This window comes from Olea europaea, unplaced genomic scaffold (assembly GCF_002742605.1).
Source record: "Olea europaea var. sylvestris unplaced genomic scaffold, O_europaea_v1 scaffold1259, whole genome shotgun sequence".
In the NCBI taxonomy this organism is placed as follows: domain Eukaryota; kingdom Viridiplantae; phylum Streptophyta; class Magnoliopsida; order Lamiales; family Oleaceae; genus Olea; species Olea europaea.
Window position 1 is genome coordinate 208,684 of NW_019230035.1, and position 8,454 is coordinate 217,137.

The 8,454-nt window shown below is 32.8% G+C and overlaps 1 long non-coding RNA gene across 2 annotated transcripts; it reads right to left on the reverse strand.

Annotated features, from left to right (window-relative positions):
* Nucleotides 1-4,057: 4,057 nt before the first annotated feature.
* On the reverse strand, nucleotides 4,058-6,384 carry LOC111374530. Of its 2 annotated transcripts, none has more exons than XR_002699160.1 (4): nucleotides 5,947-6,384; nucleotides 5,260-5,346; nucleotides 4,779-4,856; nucleotides 4,058-4,278 (listed from the first exon to the last, which is right to left on the reverse strand). It is a non-coding gene; the product is annotated as an uncharacterized LOC111374530 (long non-coding RNA). The 2 variants fall into 2 exon arrangements; XR_002699159.1 differs by having other exon boundaries at nucleotides 5,256-5,346.
* Between the last annotated feature and the right edge of the window lie 2,070 nt (nucleotides 6,385-8,454).

Consider the following 8,454-nt stretch of genomic DNA (forward strand, 5'->3'; position numbering starts at 1 on the left):
TTTCATCATTATCACAACCTGGTGAAAATCAAAATTATGTCACTGGATGATGATATTAAACATTGAACATCATTAAGCAACTTGCCTCTTTATTATTTCACAGACCAAACCCATGAAATGAAATTAATTTGCGAGGGAATTTCACTTTACCCTAGACTGGAAGCGGTAACACTGACTAGAAGTCAAAAAATATTTGATATGACGAAAATTAAATGAGGGCAAACTTAGAATGGAAAAAGAGCAGAGTTAGTGAAATCTAACTAGATAAACTAAATATTTTAGCCATAAGCATGTATAGGTAACTAGTAAGTAAATCCCAGAAGAATAATAGCTACAAGCCTTTTAGGTAAATTCATATATATCTGTAAAAAGGGTATGTAGATAATTGAAAAGTCAACATGAACATAGTAAAAAGTATCCATTTTTGAGTATGGATGTACAATTTTTGTAACAAAAGAACCACTTTATTACTCCACCAATAATTCACTTTGATGAGAAAAATGCTACATTTGTGGGTTTGGAACAGAATCTTTTCTCATATCCACTCTTTAGTGTTTATATAATTTATCTAATTGTATTAGTTGTGTCAGAGATGAAGAGTTGAAAGAAGCAAATTTCCTTCATGTAAGGGAATGGAATGCAAGGGCTTTCTATCCCATGTTGATTGAGCGAAGAAAATAGATTTCTAGTGTTTCTTATGGAAATAGAAATAGGGAATACGGAAATAGAAATAGGGAATACAGAAATGGAATGGGTTTATGAACACCAAACTGCAATCGAGGGTTTGGGCCTCAAGTGGTACTGGTAACCATGTTTTGTGTGCGTGGACAACCTACCGAATTGTGGGGTTGGTTTAAATAAATCCACCCGTTCAATTTTTGGTTTCCGACAAATGTGGAAAATGATATTAACTAAAGTTTTTCCTTTTTTTTTAAATTTATTTTTTAAAGATTAACGAAGATCTGTGTAATAGGAGCCAGGAGCAAGCTTTTTCTTCTCCCAATCAATGTGGGATAGAAAGCACTTTCAATCCTTTTCCCCACATTTAAGGTCATTTCCTTCATTCAACTCTTAATCTCCAAGAAATTCAATACTATTGGAAAATTAAAATCGGTATTGTCTTCAACTTCCTTATCTGAAAATCAATTGGTTTCAACTGTCAAGTAAGGGGAGCAAGTTAAACCTTTTACGACGTTCGATCACCATCATTTTGGTGATCCAACCTATTAACTTAAGATTGGTTTGTTGCACCCAACAATCCCTTCCTCAGTATCGTTCTTGTGACTCAAATTCATGACCGTAACTCTGATATCAGATTTTAACAAACTCGTCTATAAACAAATTGATTTTTAGATAGATGCTGAAATATGATCTTAATAAGCATTACTAACTTAAAGATCAAACTCAAGTCACAATTTCTTAAATGTAATTAAATTTGAAACATTGATGTACAATATTCTTCCCAATCATGGATGTTCCATAAACATATTCAATTATGACTTGTCTCTTAAGTAGTATTGGAAAGTAGTCGACGTAATTAAAGAAGAGAAACAAGTTAAACAATCTTGTTCACTACTATCTAATATTGCATTTTAAATATGCACTTAAAATACTCTGAAATGATAAGGCTGAATTGTTCTTCCCACACAATATCTCCAAATTACAAAAACTACTGGTCATAAAACCAAAAGGCAGCCAACTTCATTGTACAACATAGAATTTATTAAAAATGAAGCACGGAAAGCTTAAAAAGTTCAGATTTAAGTAGATTTATAAGTAAAAATGTTAGTATTAAAAAACAAAAATCATTTTATTGGCGAAAGCAAGATTATTTAATTTGACAGTAAAGTCTGGATAACTTTGAAAAAGTAACAGTTTTCACTTACAAATGAAAAAGAAAAAGTAACTTTCAACATCTTTAAATCTAAAAATATTTAAATTTAAGGCTAGCGAAACATGCCCTTCCTCTATTACTGCAACTCAAAAAAATCACAGCATTCAAAACTAAAAGATAGAAAACTCAAATCAAAACCTAAAATCAACGATATATACTTTCAATAAACAATTAACCCACTTAAATTACATCACTAAAAAATATAAATACGCACACACACACACAACAAATGAATACTTACCAGGGCTTGCAATACGATCTAAAGTTTTTGACATTGCACTGCATAGAAAACAAAATCTACTCACACCAACGATATGTGAAGGAGCAAAAATTCAAAAAAGCCGATAACATATTTGCGAGATTTTCTAAAGGCGGTTATTATGGAGCTGGTGGCGGTGGGTCCCACATGCATGTTAGCGACGTGGCAGCAGAGTGTGATTCTTAGGGTGCAAATTTGGCGGGAATATGCCACGGAATACGGAATCCCTAGATTTGTTTCTTCTACGGCATGCACTTTCCTGCATAATTAATTAATTATCGTTAAGACTCGGGGTTCAATTTAGTAGTTCAAAATTTTATAAATTGGTCTATATTTTCATCTTTATTCGACGTGAGGTTATATCCCTTAACAATTATAATCAAGAATGGATAAAATAATTGAAAAGTAATAAAATTCTCTAATACGCACAAATTCATATTACTCACTGTACTACAGAATTATAGTACAAGCACGAATGTTCGGATAAAATTATTAGTAAAATTATATGATGTAACATGCAAGGTGTTCCAACAAGATCTGATTTGGGAATATACTTAGAATAGCTTATGAATTATACTTTTATTAATTTATAAAATTAATAGATTAAGCAAAAAGCAATGTGGCGACGTAATTTCAATTTTGAGACGTTAAGAAAAAATAATTGTGAACGAAAACTGTTACTTTATGCTTAATGACCTATTTTCCTTTAGTTTATTTAAGTTAAAGGTTAAGTTTCTTAATTTCTCAAAAGTTGGAGACAAAGATGAAATAAAAAAAAAAAAGGTTAGGTATAAGTATAACTTACTCAAAGTTGAAGACTAATAATGCGATTTCTCCGTATGAAAATCAATATTTACTTGAAAGTGAAGTTTTAGCTTACCCAAGCATGCTCTAGAAAGTAAAATTCAAATGTCTAATTAACTTAAGCCTGTTTAATGCATTTACCAGATTCAAAATTTTCAATTTTAATTTTTTTTTTTTTCAAAATTATCTTTCATGTTACAACATTATTTTTTCTTGAAAATACCGAGTCTAGTCAAATATGACTATCGACCATCTTAACTAATCGGACAAAATTGATCGAGGATACAAGTTCTACCCATGACAAACAACTAGTTTGAATGCATTATATCATTTTTCTAACTTTCCAATCATCCACACTAACAATACATTGAAACAAAGCTCATGTAGAGTTAAACATAATACTATGATCAAATTTGATGCAGGAGGATCCGAGTCGAGTGATACTGATTTGTCAAATAACATGATGATGGCACTGAATTACCATGAGATGGCGGATCGACGCAAAGATGAGAAGTGAATCGCATTTATTTCCTTAATTGGGGGGAATTTGACACGTTTTTGGTAATTTGGTCATAACTTTGACTACGGTTATCAGAATCGCTATTATGACCCCAATCTGGAAAGCTCTCTTCGGCGTGCACGTCGTGGCCACTAGCTATGCTCGGTGGGCATCAATTTCGAGCCTGAAATCCGATATTTTCCTTTCCAAAATTCAATTTTAGTTATTTTTTGCTATTTATTGTAATATTTCGTTTCCTTTTTTTCACATGTTAGAAAACTCGTATTGAGCCAAATTTTTGGCAATCTACTTCTTTTACTTAATATTTTATTCTGGTGTAATTTCAAAATTTTACCATTTTTGGTAATTTTCCTATAATTTCGTATTTTGCATCTATTTAACCTGATTTGTGGGTTAATTTTGATCATTCTGTATTGTTAATAATATTAAGTTGATTTCAGAGTATTTTTTTTATTTTTGGGCGTTTTTCTTTCGTTTCTTTCTTGCGAATCATTTGCTACAACAAGCCCGGCAGCAAAATTGAGAACAAGATACACAGGAAAACATAACACATAGTTTTAAACATTTCAACATTACACTACAATACGTATTATATACACATATCAACGAGCACTATACATAAATATGAAGGAAAGAGACTAATATTTACTGTAAAAGTCAGAGAAATGATTTCTAGCCATGTTCGGTACAATGTACTGCAGAAGACAACCACAAGATTTCAACTTTTTTCTTCGTTAATGGTGTCGTCGAGTCTTGTATACCAAACATGCAGTTTATATACAAGTTATCCTCCTGTAGTACCTGAAACCCAAACAAAAGAAGTGTTTCACTATTCTCATCGGATCGGAACTAGAGGAATTATTTGGTCGGGAGGTTTGATAGGACTAAATACCATCACGCTGTATTTGGTGCACCGGATTAGGCCATATAAGGAATTTAGTATAAAATTATAATTGATACTAGTAGGTAGAAGTATGAAGTGTACTATGGTGGATATATTTTTTAAAAATTTTCATTCATAACTGCACTATCAACCATGTAACATAACACCGATGATGGAATTGGGTTTAAGCCGGACAGGAAACATATAGCAAATAACCTTCTTTTATATGAAACATCAAATAATATTATCCACACCTTAATCTACTATAATACCACTCTACCTAGTAATATTTACTATAATTTTATACCAAATTCATTTTATGGTCTAATACAGCACCCCAAACATGACTTTAAGGAAGAAAGTGAAATTAAAATCTTATTCATTATACTGTTATCTAGTCACATTTAGTATTGCATACCAAAGAGAGATGACATTATCATGACCTATGTCAAGTTCCTCTTTAAGCGAAGTTGAGAGAGCATGTCCCTCCACAGAGCTGCAGTACAACCTCAGAAGGTTAAATTCACAATCACTGAGAAGTATTTTTAACTCTTGTGTAGAGCATTTTTAGCAAAGCTTAAATTATATTTAAGTCGGTCAAATATATGTTTTATCCAAAAATTTCGTAGGATCCACAACTTACTATACACTCATGATCCACACATTCCATAGATGAGTACCCATAGTGTAGTTTGGCTTGCCCCCTCTTACGCTGCCCCATTCTATATCCAACGCTTACACAAGTGTAATAGCTATTTAATTTTTTTTAAGTGCTACCTTGTAACAATTTTTAAGTGTAATAGCAAGCATGGTGTCTTCAAATACAAATATGTTTGAAGAATAACAGTAACTGACTTGTAAAATGATGTCCTGAACATATAATTAGAAAGAATACCTACGTCCTTGTAACGTTCCTCATCTGCAGCTATTAGCATTTTGCACACAAGATTAACTCCTTCGTTTCAATGGACCGTAGGCCACTAGGTCTGTATCAATAACAAGGTAGTTAGACCTTACCTATATTATCTAAGGCACAAGGTATAAATTAGATAAAGATGTCAGATCCGTCAGTTACAAGCATCCCGTTTATAATATATATGTGGACTCTAATAATCATTTTTGCGATTAAGCTAGCGGATATGTTTGTATAAACTAAATTGTTTGAATAAATTCCGCAGACAATTCTTGTAATCTACTTCCAACTTTAGTGTAGCAAGTGGACATCTTTCACATGTGAGGTCAACTACTACAAATCTCTGTTGCGTTTTTCCATTTCTTGTTTCTTTACGCTCTCAAAATTAGGGATTAAGTCATTAATCCATAACATAAACAAAACTTACATATTAAAGATTTTCCAAATGTTTTCCCCCTTTAGGTGTTGATTAGCGATGACAAATTCATCGATGCACTCTCTCAAATGACAATATGACCATAGAGTACTAGTTCTTTCAGACTAACCAAACTTTGTATTTAAAGACCAGAGAAATGCATCTTTTGCAACAAAAACATCATAAGCGTAGCCGAGATACCGCAGGAAAAAAAAAATAGGAGGAAGAAGAAGAGGTCCTTGCGGATATCAAGTGTACCTGTCCAACTCTGGAAATAAGCCATCTGATGAGGAGCTATGCAGTGACATCTTTTCGGTTCCAATAACCCTCCTACCGTCTGTATACACCAAGCATTTATTCACTTGGATTGGCACCTATAAGATTATAAACGGTATAAAATATCACTGATTCGGGAAATCATATTGAAAAGGCAAAATCAAGATGCTATATTCTATCTGACTCATAGTAATCGGTACAATCTAGATGGGCGTGTTTTAAAGTTGTCAGGGCTAAGTCCTTGAGGAAGTGAAAAAAGGCCATTACATACATTTGAAATCATCATAAATGAACTTATGAAGATTGTACAAATAGACATAGAGACGACAAAGGGAAAACTTGTATCCTACTCACAAATTTCAGACTTTCTAACCACACCCATCTAAACAAAAACACATTGTACCTGACAGAATTACATAACAAAAATCCCAAATGAACACCATACGATTGTATTTAATTACATAGAAAACGCAGGATGAAACCCCTATTGGTGTCCATACATACTTGAAATAATGAAACTACAACCATAAATGTACAATAGTACACTTTTTGTGATAAATCCTCAAAATGGTAAGCTCTGGTTCGAACGTGAAGTTTCAACAGTTTTTAACAGCTGCACTAATTTTTTCCGGTGAATCTTTATTCCAAAACACCATTATTTAATTTGTTTTAACATTTGTAATGGCGACAAAAACAACATTTTTAAAACCCCAAATGCATAAAAAATGAAAGGAAAAGGAAAATAACAACTACTGAAGACAAATTTAAATAATCTGCCTTCTCTTTACGAGCTTAAGCTGTTCGATAACTTTCAAATATTATCAGAGGCAACAAAGATCCGGATCAAAGGCTCACTGCCATCCAATATGAAAATTGTGCACTTGACAGGCCTTTAATAAAAAAGGAATCTGGCCTGTAAGTGAGGCAAATGTTGAAGACAGATTTAAGTAAAGAAATTCGAATCCTCCCTAATAGTCAGTTTAAGTTTTTTGACGAGGTAGTTCAATGAGAAGTGCCCAACAGTTACAAAGAATTAACTTGCATCTCACCGCAATGTTAATTGCATCAGAGGGCCGCAGATCAAACCTGACACACTCTGCTTCATTATCCAACTTCAACCAAGATGATCAAAAAATTAATTGTCACAGAAGTTAGAAATTTTTACATGTGATTCAAACCTGGAACCAATTAAATTTAGTTTAACTTTGTAAGATGTAACTCATTTTGCTCGTGTATTCTTTGGGTGATTCGTACAAGTTTCACCTGAAAAAGAAGACAGCTAATAAATGAAAAAAAACAGTTGACTATCCAGTAAGCAAGCAAAGAAGAACTATGTGACCATTGAAGAAATAAATGAACTCACTGTATAGCCCATCTTCTCAATCATTTCCTTTGCAACTTGATACATGGTAGGCCTAGCCTAAAAAGTAATCCAGAAATTATCTTTTAAGAAATACACAGGTAATTTCGAGCATGTTTGGCTAAGCTTTAAAAGTATGACTATAATAAGTTTACTTATTAGAAAAGTAATGTTTTATGGAACAGAATTTAAAATAAGTAAATTATTTATTTTTACAATAAGGTAAGAGTTGCTTTTTAAATAAGCAAGTTTTTTAACTTAGAAGTAAGAAAAGAAGTAACTTATACAAACACTTCAATCAAATGGTTAAAGCATACAATTTGGAAATTGCGTACAGCTGCCATTGGCAGCACACTGGGCATCTCCGTTGTGAAAAATCAATTGAATCAAGAATGAAGCAATGATAAGAGGCAATATCAACTTGTACTCATTAAAAAAGGTTGCATACAGAAATTAATCATAATATTAAAGATGATATACAAACAATTATTGGGAGAAGAAGAATCCCAGTCCCATCTTCCATCTTCAATACAATTGCAGGGTGCGGAGCATAAACTGGCCGATGACTTCCCTGAGGGTTATTAGGGGCACACCTCAAATGCCAGCCATCTCTCATCTTGATCATGAAACCATGCGGGGCACTTTTGACCTCAACTGTTCAAAACTTTAACACAGAACTAAATATCAATTGGAATTTTCTCCGCATATGGCTTTATGTGTAGAAACATGAGGATTATTGTCTACTATTTATACAAAAGCAGTCAGTTGCGACATTCTCCAATAAGATTAAAAAGCATCATGTAATAGACATACAATTTCCTAAAAGTAGTACCATGAGCAACAGAAATTATGTAGCAAGAGTAAGGGATCCATAATAATTTACTAGAGCTGTCTCGTGCAAACAAAGCATGTTGTTGCATAAATTCCATAAAACGCAAGCAATTTCGAAGTCTTCTAAAGAAGAACCAACTTCGGAGATTAAATTAAAATACTAAATTTAAACAAATAAATATGCCTGCACTTTAACAATTTAAACTTTGAGATAATGTGATTCAACATAATAACAGGGCACGCAGGGGTAGTTCAAGTTTTACACATACCCAATTATCAAAATTGTGTACATGTCCGGC